Raw genomic sequence first — 16,146 nt, forward strand, 5'->3', positions numbered from 1 at the left:
TGTAGTTGGGAGTACTGTTGTTATGACGATTTAAGTATGGACGTATATTGAGATGAAAATCAATCATGCAGTGGTCACTGTTGGAAAAAGGTTCTTTAATTTATAGTCCGTAAATTGAGTTTGAATTGTTGCAGAAGATGAGGTCAAGGCAGTTGTTGAGTCTTGTATTGTTAGTTACAAGTTGTTCAAGACCTAAGTTTATAACAGCGTTGTATAGTGTAGTATGGATTGGGTCAGTTGAACATTCATTAGTTGTCCAGTTAATGAGAGGTAGATTTAGGTCACCCAGGAAGATGAGAGGATATGGGCAAGAGGTAGCCCATGTTAGCATTGAGGTTAGCATATTTGCATGGGTAATGTCATAGTCAGGGGCTCTGTAGCATAGTAAGAATCGAAGAGTAGTGTCAAGGGATAGGTCGCATACTATAGTTTCAGGAAGAGAGAGTTTATGTGCTACTTGGATATTTTTTAGATTCAGTGACTTTTTGTAAAAGATAGCCACTCCACCACCTCTTCGGTTTTCCCGATCTGATCGATAGACTTGATATTCTTTGTTTGAGATAATGGAGTCAGGAAGGGATGAGTTCAGCCATGTTTCACAAACAAAAATGATATCAAATGTGCCACTGTTTAATAAGAGGATAAATTCAGGTAATTTGTTGATTATGCTTCTTGCATTTATCAATTTGCTTTTAAGATCTGAAGTGATTGGTGTTGAAGAGGTAAGGGGCGTGCATACCTAGTTTTGGATGTTAGTAGGTTGGGGGTTGTGTACAACAGATGGTTGTATAGATGGTTGGATGGTAGTTTGGTTGTTTGGATGGATGGTTGTTTGGATGGATGGTTGGGTGGATTGTTTGGATGGATGGTTGGATGGCTGTTTGGATGGCTGCTTGGATGGCTGCTTGGATTGTTGGTTGGATGGCTGTTGGTTGAATGGCTGGTAAAATGGTTGGTTGAATGGGTGGTAGGGGGATGGGTACTTGATTGAATACTGGGATGGCTGGTTGATTGTTATGGGTGGTGGGGGGTTTGGAGGTGATTTTTTGATTGCAGGTTTTATTTTTTATGCAATCAGCACGGTAGTCGATGTATAGGTTGGATTCACCATTGTCTTGTCTTCTTTTAAGTTCTGTGCGAAGTTCATGAGAACGTATCCGTTGTAGAAAGGATAGATCAGGACGTGATCTAAGTTTACTGTAGGTAGGGTTGGATTTAGCAATTGAGTTTATAGTATATATGAATTTGCGTTTACTGTTCTCATTTATGCATGTGACTCTACAAAATCTTGGTGCTGTTGACCCATCGCCGTTTTTATATTCTGGTCCATCTCTGGAGACAGCAATTATTTCATTTGGGAAGATGGTTGATGAGTTATAATTTCCAATGATGTTGTGAATCTTATTGATATCTGGTTCGTTAGTGTTTTCAAGTCCAAATAATATTGCATTATTTATTTTTTGTCCTCTCTCCATTGCATCTCTGATTAGTTGATTAGTAGTTATTTGTTGTTTAGGTTGTGTTGTATTAATTTGTTGTCTAGGTTGAGTTGTAGGTTGTGTATTAGGTTGTGTATTTTGTGATGATAGATGAGTTTGGAAGAGATTTAGATCATTTGAGTTTTCATTTTTTAGTGTTGAAATTTGTTTTATCAAGTTTGTGAAACTTTGTTCAATATTTTGAATTCTTTTTCTAGGTTTTGTTCAATATTTTGAATTCTTTTTTCTAGGTTTTGTTCAATAGCTTGTAATCTTTTATCTATGTTTTGTTCAATAGTTGTTAATCTTGATTCTAAGATTTTATCAGCGTTTGATTTTCTGGCTGGCATAATGATGATCTTTCTTATTCCTTTGTTTTATTTCACACTCTTTCCAATTTTAGTAATGATTAAGTATCTGTCACTTAATCAATTATCTTTGATTTTATATCTGTCTCTTTAACTTTAAATGGTAGTCAATTTGGCAGTTGCTATGGTAATGGGGAGTCACTATGGTAACAGTGAGATTTGGCGGGAAATTTAAAATGGTGAGATAGGGTGGTTGAAGAAGCTTCTTTACAGGTGGCTGTAATGGCGGGAGATTCAAAAAGTCAGTAGAGGCCGGGAGACTGGAGTCTCCTAGGAACTCACCAGTAGTCCTGCAGCAGTCCTGCCGATTGGGGGATAGGTTGATTAGGGTTGTTGTAAATGTTGCTGGGCTTTTATCTCCTTGGTGGGAAATTTAAAGTTTGTAGCAATGAGGGAGGGCGATGATGGAGGGCGGTGATGGCAGTGGTGCGACTCACGGTAGCGGCAGCGGCAGTCCCGGGTCTGGCGAGGTGGCTCTAGCAGCAGCGGGCGGTCACACAAGTGGCAGCGGCAGTTCCGGGTCTGGCGTGGTGGCTCCAGCGGCGGCAGGCGTCTCCAGCCGCCTTTAATTGGCGGCTCACACAAGTGGAAGCGGCAGTCTCGGGGCTGGCGGTGGCTCTGGCGGCACAAGCGGCAGCGGCAGTCTCGGGGCTGGTGGCAGCCCCGGCGCCACAAGCAGCAGCGGCAGTCTCGGGGGTTGGCGGCGGTTCCGGCGGCACAAGCGGCAACAGCAGTCTCGGGGCTGGCAGCAGCTCCGGCGGCAGCAGGCGGCTCCAGCTGCCTTCAATCGGCGGCCCACGGCAGCGGCAGTCCCGGCTCCGGCAGTCTCGGCCTCCTCGACTCTTCGCCCACCGTCTCAATTCTCAGCAGCCTGGAAGAACCTCGGCAGCCTCAATCCACGGCAGCCTGGAGAAACCTTCGGCTCTGGAGAATTGCCGGCAAAGAATCTTCGGGGAAAGTGCTCTCCTCAAGAGCTCAAAAAAGGCCCTTTACAGAGAGCGTTTCTCCGGTGCATCCTTTTTAATATACTATACTAATATACTAATATACTAATTATAATTATAATATATATTAATTATAATATACTATACTAATATACTAATTACATGTAGCTGCTCTCTTACCAGCATGCAGTGTATGGAATGAGTATTTATATTTTGCTCTCATTTGTTCAAAGGACTAGTATTTACAAACTATCACAGATTGATTTAACAGTAACTTTACATAGAAGTCACATAACATTATTTTTCACAAGCTCATCTTTTACTTCTTTATATCCCAATTATCCTTTTCCTTTCCCTCTTTTCTCTTTTTTTTTCTCACATCGCTTCAGGTTATTAGTTTTGACTTCCTTTCTAACTAACCATAAATAATTTACCTAACATCTTATCACATATTGTTTCTTTGACAGTCCTTCAAAAATTAATGTAAAACATTCTGCCTAATGGAAAATTTTAGACTGTGTTCAGTCTGCAACACCAATAAATCCTGAACAAGCTCCAGAGAGACACTTAGTAAGAGAATATTATATCCTGCTATTTCATTCTATACAGTGCAATTGCAGCTTGCCAAAAAACAAGAGCTATCTTTTCTGATAGAGAAGAAGGGTGGGGAGGGTGAGAAATACCTCCTGGCTCTGTCTAGAGTGCTGAGCTGCACGTACAGTAGGCGTGGTCCCACTGAGCGGATTGGCTGGGAGCATCCGGAACATTCTCTCATTTGCATCTCCTTCCCGCATCCAAGAGAAGCATCCTCAGTTGAAACTAGAACAGCACAGCACAGCATACTCCAATAGACGTAATGGTGAATTATTTAAGAGAACTTTTTGGGCAAACTGGGTAAGTATAATGGATTTGGGGACTGGAAATGCTTTGACAATAATGAAGTATCAAAAATTGGAAGGTTTTTGTTTTTTTAATAACTGCACATACAAGTGACTTTAGGAAGACTAGAATTGATAAGAAGGGGGAGATAACTGCACAAGGCATAAAGCTACTAATTGTTATTCATTCTGAAAGTTGAAGGAAACCTTCAAGAAATACAAGTCCAGTTGGCCAACATTACTCCTTCCTTTTCCTCTTCTTCCCCTTTTATCCTTCCATTCTATTGAGTCCATCCCAAGAACCTGAGATAGGCAGAAGTTGTTAAAGATTCTCACAAGATGCAAACCATTCTGAGTAAAGCTGCCTTTTGTAATTGATTGATGGTGATTTTTAATGCAGATTGTGTTCAAGTGGTGCTCTAGTTGTTTTGGGATGCACCCAAGGAACCTATTACTTTTGCTGTCTTTTGTCACATTTGTTCTACTTTTTTCTTCTATTCCGATGGCTCAGGTACACAATCCAGACTTTTTTGTCTTTCTTATCAACAATTGTTAATTCTGGGGTGTTATATGCAGGTGGTTTTCTATTTGAATAATAAAGTCCTGGAGACACTTTAGCTTCTTTATTTTTCATTATCTCATCTATTTTGTGATCTCACCAATTCTCACTTGCGGTAGGCAAATAGTATTTTTTGTGGATATTCCAATGCACTATTATTATTATTATTTTGTCATGCCATTGTTTGTACTCAGGCTGTGCAATCCTGCAGCAGCTAACCAGAAGATCCACTATTTCTTCAGCTTCTTCGCAAAGGTGGCATTTGCTGTCTGTTGCTATCGTCTCAATTCTGACTTTGTATGGATTTGTTCTTAAGCTTGATCTTGTATTATTATTTTCAACTCAAGATGGGAAACATATCCAGTATTCCTGCATCTTATTTTCCTGAGTTTGATTGGCAAGATATAGAACCAAGTTGCTAAATTAAATTTCCTTCTGTATGATCAAGGATGTCTTATAATTTGGCTGCCCTCCATCCCCATCCTAATTCAGCTTCTGTATATACTACAAGGAACGTATTACATTGCCCCCCCCTCCCCATGAAGGAACAGGTATTTGCAGGGATTAATAGCTACAGAATTCGCTGAACAGCTACCAATACTTCTGTTTTCTGTTAATTGGTAGTTTGTGAGTTCACTAAAAATAAAGATGGGATTTCTACATAAAATCATTTCAAAAAGAAATATGCTCCATATTGTTTACAAATTATACAGGACATTCCTACTATATCAAACTGTATACCTTCTTTTCAGAAGGTAAAAAAACATTTTGTGTCTGTGTGGCTCAGACTGCTAATGCAGTATGTTATTAACAGCAGCTGCCTGTAATTACTGAAGGTTCTAGTCCCACCAGGCCCAAGGTTGACTCAGCCTTCCATCCTTTATAAGGTAGGTAAAATGAGGACCCAGATTGTTGGGGGCAATAAGTTGACTTTGTATATAAATATACAAATAGAATGAAGACTATTGCTAACATAGTGTAAGCCGCCCTGAGTCTTCGGAGAAGGGTGGGATATAAATGCAAATAAATTTTTTTAAGAAACATGTTAACATTTAAAAGCAGCAGCAGCAGCCAAAAGTCGGTCACTGAAGGTCTGTGGCTGAAACCAAGGAACTGAAACATAAAATCAGCATAAGATAACAGTCCTGCATTTCCTCGGAATGGACATTGGTCCTACCTGAATGTCCTTTCTCTGTTGGCGGGACCAGCAGCCAGGCATGGGAGTGACTCGGTCTGTATCCAATGGGATCGAGTCTGCTAGTTGAAAAGCACCTCCTCCTCCTGGTGCCTTCCAGCTTTCGGACGAGGATGATGCGGCAGACCGACGCACTGAGCTGTAAAACAGGAACTGCAAGAATATGCTATTATGCCTCCCGGCATATGACCATGAGAGCCCGAATGACCTCTATAGAAGACAGGAACCGGGCTCAGGGAGGGTTGGCTGCTGGTCCCGCCAACAGAGAAAGGACATTCAGGTAGGACCAATGTCCATTCTCCAGCAGGGCGGGACCAGCAGCCAGGCATGGGACATACCAAAGCAAGTCCTATCGGGAGGATCCGCCCGGTCCGGGTTAGAACCCCTTCTAGGACCCTTTGGAGAACCCTGCGTCAACGCCGCATCAGCAGATGCATAGGAATCGATCTTGTAATGGCGTATGAATGGATTCGAGAAGACCATGTGGCTGCTTTGCAGATTTCTCTAACGGAGCCTGAGTGGCCCACGCAGCTGAAGTAGCCGCTTCTAGTAGAATGCGCAGTGATGCGACTTGGAACAGGAATTCTGAATCTGATATGCTCTGGCAATGCATGCCCTAAGCCATCTACCGATGGTAGAGGAAGATACCTTAAGGCCGATGGTGGTTGGTTGAAAGGACACAAAGAGAGCCTCCGTCCTCCTGAGAGAGGCGGTACGCTTGATATAAATACGGAGGGCTCTCCGGACATCTAGGGTATGCCAGGACCTTTCCAGCCGTGTACCGGATCTGGAGAAAAGTCGGGAAGAATGAGCTCTTGTGATCTATGGAACAGTGAGTTAACTTTAGGCAGGAAGGTAGGATCTAGCCGGAGGACCACCCTATCTGAGTGTAAAACGCAGAGATCCGCCCTGGTGGAAAGGGCAGCAAGTTCAGAAATTCTGCGAGCTGAAGTAATGGCTACTAGAAAGGCCACCTTATATGTCAAATATTGCAGGCCACACTCCGCAAAGGTTCGAAGGGGCCCTTGGTGAGGGATGTTAGAACCTTCGTGAGGTCCCAAGATGGATACCTGTGGACTACCGGAGGACAAAGGTTGGTTGCTCCCCTCAGAAATTGACGGATGAGGGGCCGGTGGGCTAGGGAGCGTTTAGCACCGCAAGTTAAAATAGAAGAGAGAGCAGCTACCTGTCGTCGAAGCGTGTTCGCTGCCAAACCTTGTTCCAATCCGTGTTGAAGGAAGATCAGGATAGTGATCGAGAAGGGTGGGTAGGGTCTATGTTCTTGCTTGAACACCAGGTGTAGAAGGTGCGCCACGTCGAGCCGTAGATGCGAATGGTGGAACTACGACGAGACGCCTGGATGGTGTTGGCGACGTTGGCAGGTACATGTCTCTTCCTCAGGAGGCTCCGCTCAAGCGCCAGGCGGTCAGCTTGAACCACTGAGGGTCCTGATGAGTCAGCTGCCCTTGGCTGAGCGAGATCTTGGTCTGAGGAAGTTTCCACGGGGGAGCCACTGAGAGAGCCACCAGGTCCGCAAACCACGGGCGCCGAGGCCAGTGTGGAGCCAGCAAGATGAGTTCCGCCTGTTCCCTCAGCATCTTCCTGATAACCTTGGGTATTGTCGGAATGGGAGGGAAGGCATAAAGGAGGCCGGGGGGCCAAGGGCTGTGCAGGGCGTCTATGCCCTCCGCCCCCTGGACTGGGTACCTTGAGAAGAACCGATCCAGTTGACGATTGTCTCGAGTGGCAAAGAGGTCTACCAGCGGGTTCCCGAAGCGGAGTGTGATCTCGAGGAACATATCCGGATTCAGTCGCCACTCCCCCTGGTCGACTGAGACTCGGCTGAGCCAGTCGGCCTGTGTGTTTGCCACCCCTGATATATGAGAGGCCCGTATGGACCTCAGGTGAGCCTCCGCCCAGAGACCCAGTTGCACTGCCTCTTGCAAGAGAGGCTGAGAATGGGTTCCCCAGGCGGTTCACATGAGCCTTTGCGCCACATTGTCCGTTAATACTAGAATGTCTTGATTGAGAACAATGTCCTGAACGATAGTAAGGCCAGATGAATGGCCCTGAGTTCTAACCAGTTTATGTTGTGGGTCAGGTCCCTTGGGGACCACTGACCCTGAGCCATGTTTGATCCCAGATGGGCGCCCAGCCATGAAGACTGGCATCTGTTGTCAAGATTAGGCGTTGGGGTTCCTGAACTCTCTGCCCTTTGACAGGGCTGGGAGATCCACCATAAAAGAGAGTGTCTGACTTGTTGTGGAAGTTGGACAAGTATTGGTGACGAGCTGTGTGTGCCTTTTGATAGGAGTAGAAACCACTGCAGTGTCCTGCAGTGGAGACGAGCCCAAGGTACAATGCCGATGCAGGAGACCAGTTTCCCCAAGAGTTGGGAAAGGGTCTTTAAAGGAATAAGGCGTCTCTTGGTTACCCCCCTGACTAGATTCTGTAAATTGGTGAGACGCCCTGTGACAGATAGACCCGCCTCATCGTGTCTATGATGGCCCCTAAGTGTTGGATTCGATTCGTAGGATGTAAGTGACTTTGGCCTTGTTGATCGAGAAGCCGGGCTTCTAGAACCTGAATGGTTGTGGACAACCGCTGCCGCCAGGGTCTCTGATCGAGATTGAATAAGGAGATCGTCCAGATAAGCCTGGATTCTGATTGAATAGCCCGGAGATGCGCTGTGAGAGCGGCCATTAGCTTTGAGAAGACCCTGGGGCCGAGGAGAGCCCGAATGGAAGGGCACAATATTGGTAATGGAGACCCCGTGGCAGAAGCGGAGGAATCGTCTGTGAGCCGGAAGGATAGGGACGTAAGTATGCCTCCGCCAGGTCTACTGACGTGAGGAAGTCCCTCCTGATGCTCTCCAAGATGGACTGGAGTGACTGCATCTTGAACCGCCTGTAGACTATGTGGCGGTTCAGAGCCTTCAGGTCGAGGATTGCTCTCCATCCCCGAGGGCTTTGGAACTATGAACAGTCGGGAGTAAAACCCCGACCGTGCTGATCTCGTGGCACCGCTTGGATGGCCTGAATTGAGAGAAGATGTTTTATGGCCGATGCCACGAGCAGCCGCTTGGCCGGGTTGCAAGATAACGGGCACCTGACGAAATGGCCCGGGGTGGAGAGGAATTCCAGGATAGACCGAACCTGATTGTCTCCTGACCCAGGAGTCCGAGGTGGACTCCTCCCATTGGCTGGCGAAGAGCGCCAGTCTGCCCCCAATGGGAGGGACGGGCAAGCAGTCAACGTGAGCGCCTGAATGGGCGACCTCTCCCGAAAGGGCCGCTTGAAGGAACCCTCTGACCTTGACCTGCCTGTCTATCCTGCCTATCCTGTCTACCCTGTCTGGGGAGAAGGGTCTTTGGGTTCTGAGTTTCCAAAGTTAGAATCAGCCGCCTGAAGGGACGAAAATATGGGGTTGGTCTGGAGTCTGAACGGCGGGACATGCTTGGAAGGATTTTGCCCTTATCTGGTGGGAAGTTCTCCTTCTATAATCTGATAAGCTCCGGGCTAGAGAAGCACTTGCCTCCATGACAAACAAACGAAGCATCCAACCGCCACGACAAGAATTGATTTAATGACGGATTTAAATGTGGACGGAGCAAAAACTGGAGTTCTAACATCTGCTTGTAAGAAGATTGTGAAACCCTGAGGATTTATTGGCTGCGAAGATAGGAGAGAAGAAAGCAAATGGCGGTTTTGTGGAATGTGTGCTCTGAAAACGAAAGTAGAAATGCTTACTAACAGCTAGTGTTGAAGTAGAAGAAAGAAGATACATAGAAACATACTGACTAAACGGAAGATATGAGAATTTTATGATTTATATTTTTTCTCTTTTTGGGCTTGACTTGTTATATATATTTTAAATGGCTTTTAAGCAAATAGTGCCAAAAAAGAAGATATATAGGAAGATACTGACTAACTGGAAGAAATGAGAATCTTATGATTTATATTTTTTCATCTTCCTTGGGATTATAGACTTAAAAGATAGGGGTTTTTTTGAAATTTTCTTTTAAAAATTTTTCTTCTTTCTTTTTTTTGGTTTATTATTAAGCTATCCTTTTTTTTTTAATGGCCTTTAAGCAAATAGTGCCAAAAGTTATTAAAAACTTTGAAATTTCAGCTGAAATTTCTTCAGCTCAGATTCAAAAATTAAAAGAAGAAATCAAAAAGGAAGTAAGAAATTTTTTACAGGAGTTTTTGGAGAGTCATTTTTTAGAAATAGATCAAAAATTTGATGAAATAGAGAAAGAGATGTTGGATTTTAAGGAAATGGTGGAAGAGCAGAAGAGGGAAATGAAAATGGTAAAGGATGCAATTGCGCAAATATTAAGTTCTTGTATTCAGATGCAGGACGATCTTGCAGAATTTAATAAAACTAATTTAGAGTTGCAAAGGAAAATAGAAGATATTCAAAAAAATCAAAACAATTGGAACTTAGATAATAAGATGGAAGATATAAAGGCAAAGGTAGATAGGGCAGATGAAGAAAGAGTAATATTACAATATAGATTAATGGAATATGCTATAAGGGTGAGGGGTTGAAACAAAATAGGAAGGAAAATTTAAAGGAGATTTTACGCAAGCCTTTGCACAGGTAAAGGGTGTGAAGCCAGAAGATTTTGAGATTAATATTGAAAGAATTTATCGTGTTAATTCTTGGTGGGCAAGACAAAATAGAGTACCTAGGGATGTGGTTATTTATTTTACAACTAAAAGGTTAGGCATGAAATCTTGCAAGCCTTTTATAAAAATAAATTTCAGATATTGGGACAAGATATAAAATGATGAAGGAAATTCCTCCTAAAATGTTAAGAAACAGAAGAGAATTTGCTTTTTTGGTGGATGAGCTTAAGAAATATCAGATATATTTTAGATGGGAAGTCCCAATGGGTTTGTCACTGAATTTTAGAGGTAGAAAGTATTTTCTTAATTCAGTTATGAAAGCGAGACATTTTTATATTAATGTTTTAAAGAGTGGGAATCCTTTGTTGTTAGATGCTAAGTTAACTGGTTTGGAAATGATGGAAAATAGAATGGGAGAGGGAGGAATGTTTAAGATGTGAATATGATGATTATGGTTAATTTTGGAATTGATTTGTTTAGGATATAAATTATAGGATTTTTGTTATTTGCTATTTGTATGGTATAAATCTATGGGATGATATTATTCAATTGTGAAGGATGGAAAGTGAAATTTATGAATTTAGATAATGTGGATGTAATGATTTTAACTGCTTACTGTTATATTGTGGATGTAGTTTAAATGATTATTTATTTTAATTGATACGTTTATAGATAGTAAAAGTTATGAAGTTAAGCTGGAAATATTATATTTGAGAGATTTTATTTGAAATGATATTTGATTGATGGAGTAGTATTGGAAGATTGGATATTAAATCTTACGACAATTGAAGAAATATATAAGTGATGAAAATTTGAATTTGAGAAGCTGGATTGTAATTTAAGAAATGGACTTATGAAATTTGAAGGAATATATAAGTGGGTGGAAAAAAAAATTGAACTTTAGAAGATGGACTAATTTTTAAAATGGACTGTAAGAAGAACGGACATTAAATGTTATGGCAACTGAAGAAATATATAAGTGATAAAAATTTGAGTTCGAGAAGATGGACTGTAATTTGAGAAATGGACTTATGAAATTTGAAGGAATATACAAGTGGAAAAAAAAATTGAATTTGAGAAGATGGATTAATTTTAAAAATGAACTGTAAGAAGAAGTAATATGTGAAGTTGGTATTGCTTCTTTTCTTTTCTTTTTTTTATTATTCTTTCCTATCTTTTTATTCTTAATGTGAGGGGATCTAAAGTTTTAAATTTTTAAAGGTGGGAGGTTATGTATATTTTGCATACTTTAGCTTGTGATTGTTGGTTATAATACCCGGTATTTGCTCTGGGAAGTCTGGGGGGGGGAAGGGGGAGGAGGGGGGGAAGGGGGGGAAATGATACATGGATTGATTATTAATGTACAGTAATTTTTGAAGATATGAAATTAAAAAATAAATAAATTAAAATGATATTGGGGATGCTCGACTGCCATTTCAGGAAGAAAAGGAGAGAAAGTAGGTAGGAAAGAGTAGAGAAGGAGGAGGGGAATAAGAAGGTTAGATAGGGTGGAAGAAGGGTGGAAGAAGGGAGGAGTGGAGAAGGAGGAGAGGAAGTAGTAAAGTGAAGGAGATGAAGGAAGGGAAAGTAGTAGAGGTAGAGAGGAAGTAGTAGAGGTAGAGAGGAGGTTGTGTAGAAAGGAAGTGGCAATCGGGCAGGCCTGAATCAGTTATAAATAAAAATTAATGATTAATGATGGATAATAGTTTGTACATAAATATGATGTTGGAAAATGGAAATAAAAATTATTCAAAAAAAATAAAAATAAAAAAAAATAAAAAAAATAAAATAAAAATCAGGCTAGTCCAGCCATATGAAATAAATAAGTTTTAAGTTCGCGGCGAAAGGTCCTAAGGTCAGGTAATTGTCGAAGTCCGAGGGGAAGTTCGTTCCACAGGGTCGGAGCTCCCACAGAGAAGGCCCTCCCCCTGGGGGCCGCCAGTCGACACTGTTTGGCTGACGGCATCCTGAGGAGTCCCTCTCTGTGGGAGCGTACCGGACCAGTAGTCCTGCAGCAGTCCTGCCGATTGGGGGATAGGTTGTTTAGAGTTGATGCAAATGTTGCTGGGCTTATATCTCCTTGGTGGGGAATTTAAAGTTAGAAGCGGTGAGGGAGGGCGATGATGGAGGGCGGTGATGGCAGCAGCGTGACTCACAGTAGCGGCAGCGGCAGTCCCGGGTCTGGCGAGGTGGCTCTAGCAGCAGCGGGCGGTCACACAAGCGGCAGTGGCAGTTCCGGGTCTGGCGTGGTGGCTCCAGCGGCGGCGGGCGTCTCCAGCCGCCTTTAATCGGCAGCTCACACAAGTGGTAGCGGCAGTCTCGGGGCTGGCGGTGGCTCTGGCGGCACAAGCGGCAGCGGCAGTCTCGGGGCTGGCGGCGGCTCCGGCGGCACAAGCGGCAGTGGCAGACTCGGGGCTGGCGGCGGCTCCAGCGGCACAAGCGGCAGCAGCAGTCTCGGGGCTGGCGGCAGCTCCGGCGGCAGCGGGCGTCTCCAGCCGCCTTCAATCGGCGGCCCACGGCAGCAGCAGTCCCGGCTCCGGCAGTCTCGGCCGCCTCGACTCTTCGCCCACCGTCTGAGTCCTCAGCAGCCTGGAAGAACCTCGGCAGCCTCAATCCACGGCAGCCTGGAAAAACCTTCGGCTCTGGAGTATCGCCAGCAAAGAATCTTCAGGGAAACTGCTCTTCTCAAGAGCTCAAAAGAGCCCCTTTACAGAGAGCGTTTCTCCGGTGCATCCTTTTTAATATACTATACTAATATACTAATATACTAATTATAATTATAATATATATTAATTATAATATACTATATTAATATACTAATTACATGTAGCTGCTCTCTTACCAGCATGCAGTGTATGGAATGAGGAGTATTTATATTTTGCTCTCATTTGTTCAAAGGACTAGTATTTACAAACTATCACAGATTGATTTAACAGTAACTTTACATAGAAGTCACATAACATTATTTTTCACAAGCTCATCTTTTACTTCTTTATATCCCAATTATCCTTTTCCTTTCCCTCTTTTCTCTTTTTTTTTCTCACATCGCTTCAGGTTATTAGTTTTGACTTCCTTTCTAACTAACCATAAATAATTTACCTCTTAACATCTTATCACATATTGTTTCTTTGACAGTCCTTCAAAAATTAATGTAAAACATTCTGCCTAATGGAAAATTTTAGACTGTGTTCAGTCTGCAACACCAATAAATCCTGAACAAGCTCCAGAGAGACACTTAGTAAGAGAATATTATATCCTGCTATTTCATTCTATACAGTGCAATTGCAGCTTGCCAAAAAACAAGAGCTATCTTTTCTGATACAGAGAAGAAGGGTGGGGAGGGTGAGAAATACCTCCTGGCTCTGTCTAGAGTGCTGAGCTGCACGTACAGTAGGCGTGGTCCCACTGAGCGGATTGGCTGGGAGCATCCGGAACATTCTCTCATTTGCATCTCCTTCCCGCATCCAAGAGAAGCATCCTCAATTGAAACTAGAACAGCACAGCACAGCATACTCCAATAGACATAATGGTGAATTATTTAAGAGAACTTTTTGGGCAAACTGGGTAAGTATAATGGATTTGGGGACTGGAAATGCTTTGACAATAATGAAGTACCAAAAATTGGAAGGTTTTTGTTTTTTTAATAACTGCACATACAAGTGACTTTAGGAAGACTAGAATTGATAAGAAGGGGGAGATAACTGCACAAGGCATAAAGCTACTAATTGTTATTCATTCTGAAAGTTGAAGGAAACCTTCAAGAAATACAAGTCCAGTTGGCCAACATTACTCCTTCCTTTTCCTCTTCTTCCCCTTTTATCCTTCCATTCTATTGAGTCCATCCCAAGAACCTGAGATAGGCAGAAGTTGTTAAAGATTCTCACAAGATGCAAACCATTCTGAGTAAAGCTGGCTTTTGTAATTGATTGATGGTGATTTTTAATGCAGATTGTGTTCAAGTGGTGCTCTAGTTGTTTTGGGATGCACCCAAGGAACCTATTACTTTTGCTGTCTTTTGTCACATTTGTTCTACTTTTTTCTTCTATTCCGATGGCTCAGGTACACAATCCAGACTTTTTTGTCTTTCTTATCAACAATTGTTAATTCTGGGGTGTTATATGCAGGTGGTTTTCTATTTGAATAATAAAGTCCTGGAGACACTTTAGCTTCTTTATTTTTCATTATCTCATCTATTTTGTGATCTCACCAATTCTCACTTGCGGTAGGCAAATAGTATTTTTTGTGGATATTCCAATGCACTATTATTATTATTTTGTCATGCCATTGTTTGTACTCAGGCTGTGCAATCCTGCAGCAGCTAACCAGAAGATCCACTATTTCTTCAGCTTCTTCGCAAAGGTGGCATTTGCTGTCTGTTGCTATCATCTCAATTCTGACTTTGTATGGATTTGTTCTTAAGCTTGATCTTGTATTATTATTTTCAACTCAAGATGGGAAACATATCCAGTATTCCTGCATCTTATTTTCCTGAGTTTGATTGGCAAGATATAGAACCAAGTTGCTAAATTAAATTTCCTTCTGTCTGATCAAGGATGTCTTATAATTTGGCTGCCCTCCATCCCCATCCTAATTCAGCTTCTGTATATACTACAAGGAACGTATTACATTGCCCCCCCTCCCCATGAAGGAACAGGTATTTGCAGGGATTAATAGCTACAGAATTCGCTGAACAGCTACCAATACTTCTGTTTTCTGTTAATTGGTAGTTTGTGAGTTCACTAAAAATAAAGATGGGATTTCTACATAAAATCATTTCAAAAAGAAATATGCTCCATATTGTTTACAAATTATACAGGACATTCCTACTATATCAAACTGTATACCTTCTTTTCAGAAGGTAAAAACATTTGTGTTCAGGTGGCTCAGACTGCTAATGCAGTCTGTTATTAACAGCAGCTGCCTGTAATTACTGCAGGTTCTAGTCCCACCAGGCCCAAGGTTGACTCAGCCTTCCATCCTTTATAAGGTAGGTAAAATGAGGACCCAGATTGTTGGGGGCAATAAGTTGACTTTGTATATAAATATACAAATAGAATGAAGACTATTGCTAACATAGTGTAAGCCGCCCTGAGTCTTCGGAGAAGGGTGGGATATAAATGCAAATAATTTTTTTTAAAAAACATGTTAACATTTAAAAGCAGCAGCAGCAGCCAAAAGTCGGTCACTGAAGGTCTGTGGCTGAAACCAAGGAACTGAAACATAAAATCAGCATAAGATAACAGTCCTGCATTTCCTCGGAATAGCAGGCTCCCTTGCTCTTTACCACCACAATATTCTGGCTCACCTCCACTCCCATGACAGCCGCAGCCCCAAATTCAGGTCCCCAATTCCCAAAACCAGGAACCTCCCACTGTCTTCTGCAACCATTCTTGATCAGGGAAGCCAAGCATCCAAGGCACCTTAGCTTCACTCTCTCTTAACATTACCAGAATACCTAGCTACCAACTCCCACGCCACTACAAAACACACACACACACACACTGCAACACACATATACATACTAATACTAATACATGAACCCTCCCCTAATGCTCCCACCAGCTGATAGAGGGCTCCCATTTACATACACACATTCCTATTCTCCTCTGGTTCTCACCCAGGAGGAATCAGTCTTCAATCTATAGTGGGTCTAGCTCTAGCAGATGGATCATGGCCTGTTCCTTATTTTCAAGGTTATCCAGGGAAGTTAAAGTACCCTCCGTGAGAAAAGGGGGGTCTGCAATAGCCAGCAACCTACCAGATGGCACAGGAAGATGTCTAGCAGCTCTAGCAGCAAAGCCCCAGTGTCCAGCAGCAAACACAATTGGTACAGCAAAGGTTTTTATATTTGCTTGTCTGTCACTATATTTACATCCAAAATGAAAATCAGAATTTGGATATAGAATTTGCTTCACCCAAACCCCAGGTTTATTCCTTACAAAACAAAACAAAAAACAAAACTTAACAATGTTTTCTGGCCACAAATATATATGCAGTTTCCAAAAGGAGAGAATTTATGTAGTTCGGGTTTGAACTGTTAGAATCCTTGGTGCTCTCTGAACTTGGTTGTTTGTTGTATATGTTTCATTA

Source organism: Ahaetulla prasina, chromosome 1, assembly GCF_028640845.1.
Source record: "Ahaetulla prasina isolate Xishuangbanna chromosome 1, ASM2864084v1, whole genome shotgun sequence".
In the NCBI taxonomy this organism is placed as follows: Eukaryota; Metazoa; Chordata; class Lepidosauria; order Squamata; family Colubridae; genus Ahaetulla; species Ahaetulla prasina.